At 39.1% G+C, this 16,704-nt stretch overlaps 1 pseudogene; it reads left to right on the top strand.

The window, feature by feature from the left end:
• The first annotated feature begins 8 nt into the window (after positions 1-8).
• Positions 9-14,544, top strand: LOC115853713 (S100P-binding protein pseudogene; annotated as a pseudogene).
• Positions 14,545-16,704: the final 2,160 nt, after the last annotated feature.

The following is a 16,704-nucleotide window of genomic DNA, read 5'->3' on the forward strand; positions in this document are numbered from 1 at the left end:
AACGCCGAGGTCTCCTTAAGCCAGGAGAGAGGACATAAAGAAGAAGGCGGCACCTAAGGCACGGGTGGTACAGAGACAGAAGAGTACGTGGACTTAAGAGGAGATCACCCTCTAAGAATCGCGGGACACCGGAGCATGTGTGTCCTGGGTGCGAGGCGCCAGGACACGGCGCCGCTATGGGACGGGCGGAAGGATCTCAGAACGAGGGTAGCGACGGCGGCGGCGCGCGCTCTGTGATTGCACCGCGTGCTGCTGAGGTGATCTCGGCTTATTCCGCGTCAGCGGGGCGGGTGGATGGGGCGCCGCCCCCTGCCTAGGCGAGCGAAGGCACCGCGTCTGAACCTGTTCGAGGTCCGCGTCGTGGCCATTCGGAGAGACAGTTTCAAATATTCGCGAAAAGGGAGATTGCGAAAGACGCCGTCTACCCACAGAAGGTTGGGACGCCGAGGTCAGTCCCATCTCACCCCAAGTAAAACCAGTCTGACAGGTATTGAAGTGCGGACATAAAGGTGACAAGTCTTGGTTGTTGGGTGTTTTGCCTTCTCCAGAAACAGGTTTTACAAGCTAAATTTGTATGTTATAGGCCGTCGTGACCTACTGGAGGCAACATTTCCCAAGAACGCCCCGTATTCTGACCGTTTAGGACCAGAAAGATTTTGAAGCGGGAGTTCAGTCCTCCTGCTACAGTCAGCCTGATCTCATCCACTCCCGTGGTTTCAAGGAAGCGTGTATATAAAATGACTGCCAAATTGAACCCTCCTGTTAGCTGACTGTCACGAGCCCCTGACCAGATTCATTTCTTTATTCAGTCGACCTTAAGAGCTGGGTACTGTGCTAGGCATTGAGGGTACAGAAGGGAATGAGAACTGTGAGGCCCTCGGGGAAGGAGCAGTTAATAGCCAATTGCCTGTTCTGACACCTCTGCCTAGAGAGCTGATGCTCATGTCATAGTTAATGCAAAACTAAACTCATAAATCTCCGCCCACCTCGCTGCCAACCTTCTCCTCCTGTAATGCCTCTGTAGGAAGGGCACCACTGTCCACCAAACTGCCCTTCTCCGCTGTGCCTCACATCGAATCAGACACCGAGTCCTGTAATTCCACCACCTTAAATTTCTCCATTCTTGCCACTGCCCTAGGTCAGGCCCTCATCATTGTTTGTCTGCATTACTGCAGTAGTATGCTACCTGGTCTCTGCTTCCGTGCTTGCCTTTGATCTATCCTCCACACGGCTGCCATTTCTTCCATCACTAAAACTGTGTTGCAGTCGTCTCCAGTCGGTTTCCTCTGCTACAAGATGAACTTGAGAATAGGGATTGTGTCTTTTAATCGTTTTTATATTCTGCATTTATTCTAATACATAGCAGTTCACAAAGTGTGGTTCATGGCCTTCTGGGGATCCCCAGGACTCCAGGGGGTGTATGCAAAATCAAAGTCCTTTATAATAATACCATTATTTGCTTTTTTACTGCTGGAATTTGCAGTGATGGTGTCAAATCAATAGTAAATAAAACTTCAGGGACCTTTGCACAAATCAATGGCAAGTGGCACCAAACTCTAGTAGTCATTATTCTTCACTGCCATGCACTTGCAGTAGAAAAAAATTGCCTGCTTCACTTAAGAAGGTCCTTGATGAAATTGTAAGCATTAATTTTTTTAAAGGTCAGCCATTGAGTACATGTATTTTAACTTGCAGCTTTTTTCACAGAATGGCATTTTTGCTTGAAAGAACAAGTGACAAACTTTGACCCTTCAGATTTGGATATTTGACAGATGTTTTCTTTGAAAATGAAGTCAGCCTCTCCTTTAAAAGAAAACCACTGGCAGTACTTGTTGTCAATGATAAAATTAAAGCTTTCAAATAAAAATTAAGAATTTTAGAAAACATATCTACTACTATGAACTTGACAACTTACCAATTCTTGAGACTTTTCTACAGAGAAAATTTAGTTACAAATGGAGTTTGTATAATAAAATGTGTCAGCATATTGAATCTTTGCATAATTAAGAGCCAGTATATTCAGAGGTACAATGCGTGATGTTACAAGATCATGAGTGAGTGAAACATCCATTCAAAATACAACTTAGACCAATAGATTTTCATATAACAGAATACGAAAAGTTCATTGATACAGTTTCAGAGTCTACATGCAACTAACTTTTAAGATACTACCACTTGTGAAGAATATCTATAATTATCTGAAAAAGTTACTAAAATATTCCTCCCTTTTCCAGCTCTACATCTGTGTGAAGCCAGGTTATTTTAATGTACTTCAATCAAAACAATATAGTTAGCACAGTAGATTGAGAGCACATGAGAATTCAGCTGTCTTACATTAAGCCAGGCATTAAACAGATTTGCAGAAATCTAAAACAATGCCACCTCTCTCTTTTTTGTTTTTGAAAATATAACTGTGTTCATAAAAATGCATTAACATGGGATTGTTATTTTTAATAAATTAATAAACATTTTCATTTCTCCACTTTAATTTTTACTACTACAAATATTTATAGATATAAAACACTTTTTAAAAAGTTCTTTAGAGTTCTTAATTTTTAAGTTTGTGAAGGATTCCTGAGACCAAGAAGTTTGAAAACTGCTGACCTAGAGTATGATATGTGGTGGTTTCAATTTTTGTTCTCTGTGGAGCCAGTTGCATACCACCAGTACTACCCTCCTGTGAAATCATTTAAATTCAAAACCTGTTATTCATTAAAACTTCAAGCTAGGTCCATTGTATAACCATAGTTTTTGTTATTTTATTTATTTATTTTGTTGTTGTTATTTTAATATGAGTTTTCCAAGGTGATGTTTCAGAAGCACATCATAAAATGAAAAGGGAGATTGTTGCTTCACCATGGATTCAACCCTACTGTTATCTTATTAGTTGAGTATGGTAATTCAACTTTTTCTTATGTTGCGCATACTTCTCATCAGACCACTCTTTTAATATTATTGAAATTAAACTTGGTTCCTTATTGTGATCTAAGAATGGACTGAAATGCTGGGTGATTGATAAACAGAGCATCTGTGATCAAAGTCAGAGTTTCTTTGTTTAAATATTTTTAATGTTTATTTAAATAATAAGATGCTTGACTGAAAATAAGCTAGGATCATTTCTTAAAAGTTTTCTTCCCTTTTTGTAATCTTCCTCATATATTTGGGAGGGAGAGGAGGATTATATTAAGTTGACTCCTGAATCAGTATAGATTGCAGCCATTTTTCCAAAGAGCTTTTCCCCTCTTTGCTCGGCCTTGAGCCTCTGCTCACTCTCCCATAATTCCTTAGTAAGATGATGCTCTCTGACAGAAAGGGTGTTCCCCTTAAAATACCCAAAACCACACTATCGACATATGACCTTACCTTTACAACTTTATTGAAGGATTATAGGTAACAAAATAAATTTTAGTACCCAAGAGAAAAACTAAAACCAAATGCTCAGGGCTTCCCTGGTGGCGCAGTGGTTGAGAGTCCACCTGCCGATGCAGGGGACACGGGTTCATGCCCCGGTCCGGGAAGATCCCACATGCCGCGGAGCGGCTGGGCCCGTGAGCCATGGCCGCTGAGCCTGCGCGTCTGGAGCCTGTGCTCCGCAACGGGAGAGGCCACAACAGTGAGAGGCCCGCGTACCGCAAAAAAAAAAAAAAAAAAAAACACAAAAAACAGATGCTTAAATATGACTATTTCTAGAGTCAAAGGAAAAGAACAAAACAAACATTTCATGGGGACTGGGGGTCCCCTTCATGGACACAGAACAGTATCTGGTTGTGTTTAAATTTACTTCTCTGTTACTACTCTTTGAAGGAGCTTTCTTTAATCCCTACTGTAAAAAAAAAATCTCCATTTAGGAGGACTCTAACCCATACCCACAGAGATTTGTTCTACCCTAGGAAGCACAGCCCAACTCACAAACTCCATCCCCGCTGCAGAGGATAGAGGACACAATTTACAGGAGACAGGACACAGTTCTCCAATACATTTCCCTAAGTCTGAGTTTTTCAGTAAGAGGCAGTTAAGCAAAACCATCCCATTTGGCGCCTCAAGTCTCTACACCAGTGAGAAATGAAATGTACACCTTCATTCCTCCTGTAGTTTTCTGGTAACTTACTGGACCAAACACACACACACACATACACACATATACACACACACCCACTCTCTCTCTCCAAGGACAAACATTTCTCAACTCTGGGACAATGGAAGAGAAACATTTTCTTAAATGATATTTCTTAAACATTTCCAGCTAAATTTACACAGATTTCCCTGCCCTTAGCAGAGATGGCCACTATACATGATTACAGAAAGAAGTCATTTCCCATTGTTCACACCAGCATTATTCGCCATAACTGAAACATGAAAGCATCTCAAATGTCCATCAATGGATTAATGGATAAGCAAAATGTGGCATATAGATACAATGGAATATTTTTCAGTCTTAAAGAGGAAGGAAATTCTGCCCTTTCCTCACCTGCCACTAGGTGTTTGGTCCTGAGGAAGCTAAGTCTGTGCTGGGGTGAGGCCCTCACTTCAGTGGCCTAGCACCACGCCCAGAAGTGCCATCATTCTTGGCATGCCCAGCAAAATGTGTAGGAGCATGAGAGACCAATGGAGGAATGTCTCCTAACAATGCCTGCCCTTCTTTATGTAGCTTCTGTTATGGAATGAATGTTTATGTGTCCCCAAAATTCTTATGTTGAAGCCCCATCCCCCCATTGTGACTGTATTTGGAGATGAGGCCTGTGAGGAGGTAATAATAGTTAAATAAGATCATAAGGGTGGGACCCTAATCTGATAGGGCTGATGTCCTTATAATAGAAGATGAAGATATGTCATCTTCTTGCTCTCTCCATTATGTGCGGACACGGTGGAAGGCAGCTGTCTACAAGCTAGGAAGAGAGCTCTCACCAGGAACCAGATCAGCCAGCATCTTGATCTTGGACTTCCCAGCCTCCAGAACTGTGAGAAATAAATTTCTACTGTTACACCCAATCTGTGATATTTTGTTATGGCAGCCCATGCTGACTGATCTACTTCTTATCAGGATAGTTGTTTCAGCACAATTCTCACCTACCCCAGGCAGCCTGTCCTGGCATTATGATTTAGGTATTCCTGCTCTGTGTTCTCATAGTGCTTTTTTTTTATCTCTGTTCTAACACATGTCACACTCTAGGTATTCATTCATTCTTTCATTCACTTGAATATAAAATATATGTATTTATTGAGCTCTTACCGTATGCCAAAGCACTCATCTTGGTACTGGGTACAAAGTTGCAAATAAAAAGTCTTTCTTCTCATGGAGCTAATAAACACATAAACTTAAGTTTAAGATAAGCAGGGCAGTTTGATTAAGAAAGACTCGGGAGAAAGGAACTACTTTTAATTTGGGGGTTAGGGAAGGCTTCGTTAAGGAGGTAACATTTGAGCTAAGACCTGGATACTGAGAAGGATAAGTCCATGAGAGAATCAAAAGGAAGAGTGTTCTAGGCAGAAGGAACAGCAAGTGCAAAGACCCTGGGTTAGGAATGGGCAAATTAGCTCGTTCAAGAAACAGAATAGATAGCAAATGTGACTGGGCATGGTAGGTGAAGGAGAGAAAGGTCAGCACCATAGCCACAGAACCAGATATAGAGCTTTTTGCTATGGTGTGTGTGATTTAATTTAAATTAAAAATTTTTTAATATAGCAGTGTGATATTATGTGTTAGTATATGTGTGGGCAATTGCCACAATATGGAATATAACTCTCAGGATGGTCAGCTAGAATTTGACTCAGGAAGGTCATATCAGAGGCAACTACTAAAAGCTAGATACCAGAGGCTTTGCAAATTTGCATAGTGAATGTTAGAAATGTGTTTTCATTGGTAAAATTATAATATGTAAATATAGAATAAAATGCTAGTTGTTACAAATGGGTTTTTAATTGAAGATATTAGTGACATTTTATATATATATTGTACTGGCTAAAATATTTCAGAGATACTCCTGAATATACAAATTTTATCCAAAAATCCAATTTAAAAAATAAACAAAGGACTCAAATAGACACTTCTTCAAAGAAGATATACAAATAGCCAATAAGCATATGAAAAAAATGCTCAACATCGCTAATCATTGGGTAAATGCAAATCAAGTTCACAATGATATACCACTTCATATCAATTAGAATGGCTATTATCAAAAATACAGAAAATAACAAGTCGTACCAGGATAAGTGCACTCTTGTGCCCTTCTGGTGGGAATATAAAATGGTGTGCCATTTTGGAAAACAGTATGGTGATTTCTCAAAAAATTAAACAGAATTACCATATGATCCAACAATTTCACTTCTGGATGTATATCCAAAAGAAGTGAAAGTTGGGACTTGAACACCCATGTTTATAGCAGCATTATTCACAAAAATCAAAAAGTGGAAGCAACTCAAGTGTCCATTGACAGATAAATGGATAAACAAAATACGGTGTATATATACACAATGGAATATTATTCAAGCTTAAAAATGGATGAAATTCTGATACACACTACAACATAGATGAACCTTGAAGACATTATGCTTAATGAAATAAGCCTGACATAAAAAGACAAATATTGTATGATTCCACTTCTGTGAGATACCTAGAGACAGAAAGTAGTATGTGGTTACAAAGGTTGAGGAGAAGGGCAAAGGGAGAGTTATGGTTTAATGGGTTTGGGGTTTCAATTTGGGATGATGAAAAGTTATTGAGGTAAATGGTGGTGATTGTTGCACAACAGTGTGAATGTACTTAATGCCACTTAAAAATGGTCACGATGGTAAATTTTATGAGTGCTTTACTACAATTAAAAAAAAAATTCCATCCAGCCCCATAGCCTGTTCTGTTAAGGATGACTCTCCAGGCTCAATCCCTAAATTGTCATTTGTCCAGCTAAGGATTTGGAAGATTCTGGTTGCCTAAAATAGACTATAAGGTTAACTGGATCTTGCCTCTAGTATATTGTCACATTTGCCTCCAGTGTATCTTTCCTGAAAGGTGTGGTTAGAATACTAAAAAATGACAGAGCTGGGACTTCATATATTACATAACTTTGTGTGTGTGTGTGTGTGTGTGTGTGTGTGTGTGTAAGAATTGTCCAAGCAAGTGCTTCATTGATAGAGTGAGGTTTTGGGGGAATGTAACTAAACCTCACTCACCTGAAACTATTGATGGCTACCCCTGTCTACCAAAAACAAAACAAAACAAACAAAAAATTAATATTCCTGAAAATATTGGTACACTGAGCAAGATTATGTTCAGATAAATTTCAAAAGAAGTGAGAACTCTAATTTCTGTAAGAAGCCGAACTTTGAAATGTGGAAAATAACACATGCATGCTAGCTAGTATGCTTTTGGGTATGTGTTCTATAAAGCAGGGGTCCCCTACCCCCGAGTCAAGGACTGGTAGCCAAGCTGAGGACTGGGCCGAGGACATGTTAGGAACTGGGCTGCACTGCAGGAGGTGAGTGGCAGGTGAGCAAGTGAAGTTTCATCTGCCGCTCTCCGTTGTTCCCCATCGCTCCCATTACCACCTGAACCATCCCCCTGCCTCCGTCCGTGGAAAAATTGTCTTCCACAAAACAAGTCCTTGGTGCCAGAAAGGTTGGGGACCACTGCTATAAAGGATGGGGGATAGTTAGAAACAAACTCATGTACCTAACTGTCGAAAAGCTGTAGTAACTGGTGGTGAAAGCATTGTGCCAGTCTGACTTTGAGGAGGCTTAATCACCTCTTCTGTGTTTAGGTTGAGGTTAAAGATTTAATGAAGGAAGAAAGAATGTTGCCGTAGTTGAGGCTAGAATGCATAGCATAAGTGGAAAGAGAATAATGTGGAGAAGTGAAAGTAGCCACATTCATCCACAAGCAGAGCCGTTGCCTAGGGATATGACAAGATTATTTTCTGAGAGACTATCAGCAAGAACACAAAAATTAATAGAGTGAGAATTCGACAGAGGGCACAAAGTTGCAAAGTGAGGACATTAAGGTTTACACAAGGCTCCAGTTACAAACTATAAAAAAATAATTTGCTCAAGACAAGGAAAAGTAGGATGGAATTTAGTTACCCAGAAGAGACCTAAAGAAGGAGACATTGTTCTGTTAATAGGGTATATTTAGGACCTTAAGCAGCCACCACCATATGGGAGACTGAGAAGAAACTTAAACTAAGGTCCTCAAAACGAAGGAAGAAAACTTCAGCTACGTCATCCTGCTTTTTGGTTCTTGCAGGAAACACTGGCCCAAAGCCAATATTATTATAATTTTTTAAGCAAAGAGATGGAAAAGCATTCCAGGAATGATATACATAGAAACTAGGAGTTCTGCTTCTATTTAGGATGAAGAAAACCACATAAGAACATTGCCTCCTTCTTAAATCCAAACTCCAGGGGAAAAAAAATTTCAAAAATGATAGATTTTGAAACCATTAGAGAGCCGTGGTTGCAAGGTAACCAAGCAAACCGAATTTAAGTATTGACAAACTCCTCTGAGGAGAGATGTGACTCTTGAACCATTTCAGTTTTGGGAGAGCCAAGAAAAATTAAGTGGTCACCATAGAAGCATGTAAGAGTAATGTGCTAACATTATTAAAATGAATTTCTTAGGGCCAAGCTATTTTTCGTCAAATAGAAAATTCGTCGAGAGAAAATTTGGATTAAAATAAATATTAAAGGGAATTCTTCAGGCAGGAGGAAAATGATTCGAGATGGAAGGATAGAAATGCAGGAAGGAATGAAGAACGCTGGGAGAAATAATTGTATATATGTGCATATATATTGACTTTAAAAGCAACAATTATAAAGTTAGCCAATTTAAATATAGAATTAAATGCATGATAACACAACAAGTGAAGAGGAGAGAACACACATTAAGGAGTTTTAGCTCTTGCACATTTGCTATATGTATATTGTGATTTCTAATGTAATCTCTAAAAGAATAGCAATAAAATTAATACAAAAAAGAATAAAAATGATTGGTAAAATTAAGACAGATCAAGAGAATAAACACAAAACAGATGAGACAAATAGAAAACATATAGCAAGATGGTAGATATAAAACTAAATATATTGAGTGATGTCAGTGAAAATGGCAGTCAAAAGTTCCTAAAATTCTCCCCTCAAAAATAACAAGAAAACAGACCCCAAAAATGTCAGAATCAATTTTTTCAGAACTCTGAAAATTAACCAAAACCTGTCAGCAATCCATGGAGCATTTATTTATTATTTAAGTTTATTTATTTATTTTTTGGCAGCATTGGTTGCTGCGCGTGGGCTTACTCTAGTTGTGTTGAGTGGGGGCTACTCTTTGTTGCGGTGCGCGGGCTTCTCATTGTGGTGGCTTCTCTTGTGGAGCACAGGCTCTAGGCGCATGGGCTTCAGTAATTGTGGCACGTGGGCTCAGTAGTTGTGGCTTGCAGGCTCTAGAGCGCAGGCTCAGTAGTTGTGGTGCACGGGCTTAGTTGCTCCGCGGCATGTGGGATCTTCCTGGACCAGGGCTTGAACCCGTGTCCCCTGCATTGGCAGGTGGATTCTTAACCACTGCACCACCAGGGAAGCCCAGCAGCTGGATTCTTAACCACTGCGCCACCAGGGAAGTCCCATGGAGGATTTATTAAAGAAAAGCCGCTGTAGGGACTTCCTACAACTAAAGAGCCCTACCAGCGCAACCAAATAAATAAATTTTATTTTTTTAAAAAAAGGAAAAGCAGCCGTATCTTGATAAGAACAGCAAGCTTAGTGGTGTTTTAACTTACTTTGCTCCCCATCCTCCCTCTGCAGTAGCTTTGAAAACTAACCACATGCAGTCACTGGAGGGAGCAAAAGGATTTACATTGGTGAAAACCCTATTAATATAGACTTACATAGGTGTAAATCTTCATGATCTTGGATTAGAAAATGGTTTCTTATATGTAACACCTAAAGTACAAGCAATAGAAAAGTAGGTAAATAGAACTTAATCAAAGTTTAAAACTTTTATACTTCAAAGGACACTATCAAGAAAATGAAAAAGCAACCCACAGAATGCAAGAAAATTTTTGTAAATCATACATCTGATAAGGGACTTGTATCTAGACTACAAAACGAGCTATTACAACTCAATAAAGACAAACATAACCCAATTTAAAAATAGGCAAAGAATCTGAATAGATAATTCTCCAAAGAAGATATAGTAATGGCCAATAAGCACATTAAAAGATGCTCAACAGCATTAGCCATGAGGCAACTGCAAATCAAAATCACAATGAGAGGATAAAATGACGCATGGGGCAGAGTGAGGTGCAGTCGTTCACCTAGGCTTCGGCCCGGCTTCTGGAGATGAAATGATGTGATTCCTGGGATTTGCTTCAAAATAATCTGACCTATTGGAAAATTCTATGAGAGAAGCTCAGAAGAGCCAGCTCTGTGCCTGTGGATGTCATGTGCCATTGGAATTGATGTTTTCAGTGGTTATGAAGAATAGTGGTCCTTTGTGTTCACAGTAAAGTTTGCAAGTAATGATGTTTTTCTTCCAGTGAGCATTTGGGATCCCATGCCGCCTGCAGTGGAAGTGTGGAATCCTAACCACTGGACTACCTGGGAACTCCCAGTACTAGACCTTTTGGAAGGAGTTGGAGAGTAGGGGTAGTGGCTCAGAAAGAGCTTCTCTTTCAGAAATGTGGCTGCTAAGCCCCAGTGCCTGTGATACTTGTGCTTCACAACCACAAACTTCGAAGGTGGGAGTCAATCATTTTGATAAGTCTCCTGAAAGGAACAGCTAGCAGGAGCTGAACCCTTTTTCCATTTGGCCTCGTGGCAAAGGCAGAGATCACACCAGCAGCTCCACACAGTATGATGTGCTCACTAGTGCCCTCTGAACAATCTTCTGGTACCTTGCCTAAAGACAATGCCCCATTTTGTTGGGATTCCTTGGATGAGGATGGATTGGATGACTCCTTGCTGGAACTGTCTGATGGAAAAGATGATGGCCATTTCAGTTTCACGGAGGAAGATTCAGGAGCTTTTGAAGGATGATGACCTATCAAATGAGCACTTTTCTTGGGGAGGAGGCTTGTCTAACGATGACAGCAGGAATGTTGAGAAGGGAGGGAAAGGGAGTCAAATTCCACTTGATACTCCCCAAGAGAAAAATTCATTGTACAGCTTGGGACCAGAAGCTGAGACCTCTGGCCTCTTCAAACTACCTCAACTAAATACATCAGCTGGTCATGGACCAACTCCTACTAAACCATTGAAGAGACGCTTTGCACTAGAAAAGAATCTTATAAAAGTTACAGTTGCACCATTTGATCCAACAGTTTGTGATGTTGCACTTGATAAGGACAAGACTGATACATCCGAAGTTACTGAAAAACCCTCCTCCCTTGGAGAAGAGATGAGAGAAGATGGTCTTAGCCTAAGTGAGAGCACAGTTTTCACAGAATCTGAAGGGATCAGCCCCAATAATTCTGCCTATGATGGGCCCCCACTCCCTTCTTCAAACAGTAAGTTTCAACAAACTGTCTCTGATAAAAATATATCTAACAGTAAGAAGCCTACACCTGTAACCTCTCAGATATTGAACCATTCAAAGACTCCTTCTAATATGGGGTCATCCTGGAGAAATGGATCACATAAATCAAGTTTTGAAATGAGGTTTCCAGTTGTTTCCAGTTCATCAAACAAACATTTTCTTGACAAAGATTCTGGGAAGCTGAAGGTACATGAAAAAAGACTAGGCAAGGTCATTCCTGTTCTGCAAACCAAAACAAGGACTAATATTCTGACATTTTCACCATCAGATCTAAAAAAGCAGAAGCAAAGTTATCTCAGGAATGTCATTGCTCATATAGAAGACCCAGTGAACTGTAACCAAGGTACCTTGGGGGAGCTGTGTGCCTTGATGGATCACGTTTATCACATACAGAACCCAAAATGGCAGCATCCTTCGGACCTCACCAGGTGAAACTATGCCTGGTTCCAACAGAAATCTCTGCAAAAATACAGTCTGACTCAGTGGGTTGACGGGAACATGTGAAGCCACCATCGGTTCCAGCGTCTACCAGATTTCCTGTACAGTCCATTTGTCTCCTCCCATCAGCAATGAAGGTCCCTATCCAGGGTCCTGTCCAGAGCAGCATCTCATCTTCTGCTGCTTTGTGCTTTGTAGATTTTAAAATTTATTTTTCACAACATTTTTATTTAAAGAACTTGTCACCTTTTGGAAATGCCCATTGCTGACTTGAAATTTTTTGTATAAGGTCCTTCCTGTTTGTGTGTGTCTATGCATTTAAGCAGTGTTGAGTTGATATAGTTTTAATTTTTTAATTTAAATTGAAGGTGGCTACCGCCTGAAAGCCAGCATTAAGTCAAAACACCCAGGCTCAAGCAAAACACCCACCTCTGTGCAGAGGTGAAGTCTACTTCTGGTGCCCAGAAGAAATCATCTTTTAATCTCCTATGAGGAAGAGATTCTTTATCAGGCTGCAAGCCAGTGTTAATTATTGCTGGTGACTTATAAATGGATACAAGTCACTTTTAGCAACCCCTCTTACTTTTTTTATTTGAATCTCCGAATACCTGTCAGTATTTTAAAAGTTGGTAATCCAGCACATCTGAAGAGTTGAAAGGACAAATTAAAAGTGTAAATCTTCTCTTCTTTTTGTACCTACTAGCTGCCTTTATTTTTTGGCTTTTTTTTTATTCTTCATTAAATTTATTTTGCACAATAGTGTTTACAAATCTTGTACATCTTAACTCTAATAGAAGAATAGCAATAACAACCCCTGTTGATGACTAACAACCCCTGTTGATTTGCAGTCTTGTGACTGTTTGCCTTCTCTGCCTTTCTTCAAGGATTTTCCTTCTTTTTTCCCCAGTGACCTTAGGGCTCTACCAGCATATTCCTGTATCCTGTTAGACATAGATATGCCTCTTAAGAAAAGCCTTACTGTACTCATTATTGAAGAACCACCTACCCAGAGTCTTGACTCTAGGACAGGCCAGAAAGCAGTGCTATTGAGAGGTGTCAGTTGGTCTTCAGTTTCATCTGCTGAACCCCAACTTCAAGTATGAGTTGACATATTAGTCAGTGAGCTTCCATCCTGTGGGAGAGACTTTGGAGAAGCTGTCTTTTGTCTCCATTATTAGTTAATAAGAGGTGCCTTTTGGTCCAGGATGTTACCATCTCCTTACTTGGTCAAATCTCTGATGTACAGTTTTACAAAACTACTAAAGTGGATCTAAAATAGTTTTTATTAAGCCTGTGCTCAAAGCATTACCTGATCTTGAGGGTAATGCTATGTGCAGCTATCTTAATGGATGTCTTAGGAGTTTGTTATTATCTTTACAGACAGCTCTAGACATCTCTTGGGAGATGTCTGGCATTTGTGCTGCTGTTCACTCTCTGTGAAGGTTGTACCTAGTTGCTATAGCACGGCCTGTGATACTGGTCTCACTGCCTCTGTCTGGTTTTGTTCTTCCATAAGCCCCATCTTTGTATGCCAGTAACCCATCTTAAACATCCTACCCTGCTTTAGAAACTGACTTGGGAGAAACTTGGTCATAGTTACCAGTAAACTTAGATGGACATCCCTAAGTGTTAACTATTTCTATCCAGTCAAGGATTCTCTTTTCCTTCAACATTTGGTTTAGAGTCTGGGACCAAAATGCAAAGGGGAAGAGTTCTGTTCAAAGGCAAGAGTCAAAATCTGTTATTTCAGTTGGCATTGCCTATATCAGTCACTTCTCCAGGTTTCCGTAAATTAGCTTGATGGAATGGGACAAACATCCACCTTTGGAACTATAGCATAGTTAGAATTCATTGTTACTGGAATAACTAGCATTTCAGTTGTCTTGTTCCCCACAGATAACCAAGGAGTAAAGGGACAGCCTTTTGCTTAGGCAAAAGTCTAAGACTCATGTTCCTGCCTCCCTGGTACAGGAGGGTTTAAGACTGATATGTAATGGGAGCATCGCTTTTGCCAAATCAAATGAGTGACGGGTTAACGAGAAAATGTGACAATCACATTTTGTCTTTGCTCAAATAATTCTGTTTTTCCAAAGCTTTAGCAGCTTACTTAAATCTGTTAGACTGGGGAAGGAGAAAACTGTTCCCTAGCAGTTAACGTGGTATTCTTTAAGAAGAAAAACAAAGCCAAAGAAAACTCATTATTAGGCATGTTTGCCTTAAAGACAGTAGTGGGTAGAATCTAGAGTTTTAATCTGTTTTTAAAAGCTACATATCTCATATTTGGTGTTGGCCTCTAAGTCTAATTTTCATGTAGATTTCTTGCCATGTTGTTTTATTTGCATAAGCATTGTGTGCATTTAACTGCCTACCTAGCCTTCTTCATCTGTGATGACCTTCTCGCCACAGGGATCTTGACAATACAGAGTATGAATGTCCTGTTTACATAGTTTACTTGTAAGTAAAGAGCCTGAAATAACCTGTAGTTTTGCATCTAATGCGGACCCCAATTTACTTTGGTTGTTGTCAGGATCAATTATGAAACTGAAGTTTGGTGCCTCCTCTTTATCATGTTTTTCCCCGTGTAGCAGTTGTGTTTAATGTCATTAAAAAGAAATAAAAGTTCTTGTCAGTGAAAAAAAAATCACGATGAGATACCATGTCATGGGATGTGTATAATAAAAAACAAAATTTTAATGAAAATAACAAGTGTTGGAGAGGATGTGAAGAGATTGAAACCCTCATATATTGCTGATGGGAATAGAAATGGGTTCTGCCACTGTGGAAAACCATTTGATGGTTCCTCAAAAAGTTAAACATAGAGTTATCATATGACCCAGGAATTCCACTTCTAGTTATACACCCAAAATAATTTTTTAAAGATGTTTAAACAAAAACTTGTAAATGAATGTTCATAGCAACTAAAACGTGGAAACAACCCAAATTTCCATCAACTGATGGATAAACAGAATACAATAGAACATTATTCAGCCATAAAATGGAATAAAATATTGATGCATGCTCCAACAAGAGGTCATGTATTATATGATTCCATTTATATGAAACATCTAGAGTAGGCAAATCCATAGAGACAGAAAGCAGATTATTAGTTGCCAGGGGCCAGGGGGAAGGGAAAATGGAGAGTGACTGCTAATGGTCCTGGGGTTTCTTTCTGAAGTGATGAAAATATTCTGGAATTAGATGGTGGTGAAAGGTACACAACCCAACTAATTATACACTTTAAAAGGATGACTGTTAAAAATAAAAGATGACTGTTATGGCATGTGAATATATCTTAAAAACCCACCCCAAAATATCAGTAATTAAATGGAAATAGATACTCAAATCAAAAAGCTAAAATTGTCAGACCGATTAAAAAACAAAATGTAACTATACAAAAAATATTTTATGGGAAATCTTTCAGGATCTAGACATCAGTTTCCAAGATATTGATATAATATCAAGTTCATCAAAAATAGGAGAGGAGGAAGTCCAATTGCAAAGTGGCAGATTCTGTCATGTACCAACATGAACACACAGTTAACTACAGTATTTAATATGGCTGCTATATTAGAGATTTAAATTTCACCTGTCATAGATTTAATATATTTGGTCTTTGAGTCATGTTTTGCTCTAGTATATGCTTAATTATTTCAAATTGCTTTTATTCTTTCATTACTAATGTTATGAATATTATTGTATAATATATGTATAGCATAATAATTAAAGAAATAAGTTCTCATAACCATTATTTTCCAAATATTTTTGTAATTACATTGCAAATCTTATTTTTGTTCCAAGATTTGATCTCAGGGAGAGGGGAGAGGATATGATCTGGGCTAAGTCTTAGGGAAGATGCATGGAAATTAGCCAGGAGAGGTAGGTATTCAGAGAAAAGGAGAACATGTTCCATGCAGAAATAAGAGTAAAGGCAAACGAGAGAATGAGAGTTCATAGCATATTTGAGGAGTTTCGAAAAGCTTGGCTTGACTGGAGAATAACGGGGAAAGAATGGAGTGATCTAGGCTATAAAAGAAATAATTTTAAATTTTGATCAGGAGGTTGATATGGTTAGATCTGTGTTTTTAAAAGATAAATCTGGCAGCAAAATACAGTATGGTTTGGGTGAGTCTATAGGATAGGACATCCGTTTAAAAGGCTGTTGTAGCAATATGGCAAGAGACGATAAGAGCTGGGCACAATGAAAGTGCTTTCATTGTTCTGATGTTATCCAGCTTTCTCTCTCTCTCTCTCTCTCTTTCTCTCTTCAGACCAAAGTTACCCCTAGAAAATTTTCTGGTCTTTATATCTGTATCTCTGAACGAAGGGTAGAGAACCTGGTTTATATCACTTAGTTATTCTAGGTCTTAATTTTCTTATTTGTAAAATGATAGTTTCCAAGATCCTTCCCATTTCAATGTTCTATGGAAGTACCTTGCCGCCAGCTGAGAACATTAACCATCACACCAGCCACGTGTGAAACTAATGATACTTCTGGATTCTTCACTTTTCACTCACTTAAACTAGTGTATTGGGTTTCCAAGTGATTTAAGAATATTCTAGACATAGTGCAGTTTTTGTTAACTTTATAACTTTCTACTTAAAAGATACAGAAACTTTGTGATGTGAGACCAAATTAAACAAAGGACTTAATCTTGCAGGTTGGATTTAAGCACCATATTATTTTATTGTCTTTGTTGTTGTTTTGGAAGTGCAACATGAAATATTGGTTGACAAGTATAATGCCTATGCCT

This window comes from Globicephala melas, chromosome 9, assembly GCF_963455315.2.
Source record: "Globicephala melas chromosome 9, mGloMel1.2, whole genome shotgun sequence".
Taxonomy (NCBI): Eukaryota; Metazoa; Chordata; class Mammalia; order Artiodactyla; family Delphinidae; genus Globicephala; species Globicephala melas.